Source organism: Emys orbicularis, chromosome 19, assembly GCF_028017835.1.
Source record: "Emys orbicularis isolate rEmyOrb1 chromosome 19, rEmyOrb1.hap1, whole genome shotgun sequence".
Taxonomy (NCBI): domain Eukaryota; kingdom Metazoa; phylum Chordata; order Testudines; family Emydidae; genus Emys; species Emys orbicularis.
In genome coordinates this window covers 6258788-6260627 of record NC_088701.1, presented here as the reverse complement: position 1 = coordinate 6260627, position 1840 = coordinate 6258788, and positions in this window count along the sequence as shown.

Below are 1840 nucleotides of genomic sequence, written 5' to 3'. Positions count from 1 at the left end.
AGTGCAGGGCGAAGAGAGGAATTAATGAGGGTTAGAGGCCTGCAGCCGGCTCTGGAAAGGCCCTGGCTGTCCGGGGAGCGGGGGGCGGGGGGGCTGTGAGTGAGGGGGGCTCTGGCTGAACCACGGGCAAAGCGGCACCATGTCGTGGCTGGACCCAGATCCAGTCACTCGCTGGAGCCCTGGGCAAAGTCTGAACCAGTCTGATCCCTTGCCTGGCCTCTGGGTGTCCTCGCACACCTGGGCACTAGCACCAGGGTCCCTCACAACAGCTGCCGCAGGGCCAGGCTCCCTAGTGGGACAGGCTCTGTGCTCAGCACTTGTATCTGGGATGACCTCAGCGAGCCTTGTTAGCAACCTGCCCCACTGCAGCCCCTAACGGCTCAGGGCTTTCAACACCGCTTGAGTCCTGCCCTTCAGAGAAGTGGGGGGAAGTAGCCAGCAGATAAGTGGCCTCGTGAAAAGGGAACCGATAAAACCCCTAGTTACCACCCGGATGTTTTCACAACAGAGCCGGCCTTGGCACTTCCCCCAGATCCCACAGTCTCGCTTGGTGGGAGTCCGTGGGGCCAGCCCCGCAGCTGGGGTGACAGCCTCGCTCCATTGGCATAGCAAACTACTGCCCCCTTCCTTTCTCCCCCCCCCCTTGCCCCCTGTCCCTCTGCTTCAGCTCTGGGTGTTGGGTCTCTAGGTGCAGTCCACCTTTGGCCTTTCTACTGAGACTGGATCAGGTCACTTCCTCTCTTGCATTAGGTGTATTATGGTAGCATCTATAGACCCCCGACTGAGATGGGGGGCCCATGCACCGAGTGCTGCACAGACCCCACCCGTGCTCAGGGCCCTGCGGTGCCAGGCACGACACAGACAGCCCTTGCCCCGAAGAGCTAGACAAAGGAAGGCCCTTGGGGCAGATTTTCTTTTGTTAAATCAATGGGAGTTAGACACCTCACTATCTTTACAAATCAGAGCCTTATCCCTGTTTTACAAATGGGGAAACCGAGGCACGTCGGGTGGCAGTGACCTGTCCAGGGATTCTGCGGACGAACCAGAGAACTGAGGGCTGATCTCCAGAGCCCCAGCCCAGTGCCTTAATCCCCAAACCACTCTGCTGCTCTGTGTCTTTCCCCTTGTGCAAAATGGATAACAGCGTCCTCTGTATCGGGGCTCTCAACCTTTCCAGACCCCTGTGCCCCTTCCAGGAGTCTGATTTGTCTTGCGTACCCTGTTTCACTTCTCTTAAAAACTGCTTGCTTACAAAATCAGACATAAAAGCGTCACAGCCACACTCCTCCGGACAAATTGCTGAGTGTCTCATTTTCACCATATCGTTATAAAATAAATCAATTGGAATATAAATATTGTCCTTACAGTTCAGTGTAGAGTACATAGAGCAGTATCAACAAGTCATTGTCTGTATGAAATTTTAGTTTGTACTGACTTCGCTAGTGCTTTTTCTGTCGCCTGTTGTAAAACTAGGCAACTATGTAGATGAGTTGATGTACCCTCGGCAGACCTGTGCGTACCCCCGGGGGTACACGTACCCCTGGCTGAGAACCACTGCTCTGTAAGACATGGGAGGTGATTGTCCCACCCTGCTTGGCACTGGGGAGGCCTCAGCTGGAGTCCCGTGTCCAGTTCTGGGCGCTGCGCTTTCGGGAAGATGTGGACACGTTGGAGAGAGGCCAGAGGAGAGCCACAAACATGATCAGAGGTTTAGCAAACCAGCCCAGTGCGGAAAGGTTAAAACACGGCGGGGGCATGTTTAGTCTTGAGCAAAGATGACTGAGGGGGGACCTGAGAACAGCCCTCAAATACGCTGAGGGCTGTTACAAAGAGGCCGGAG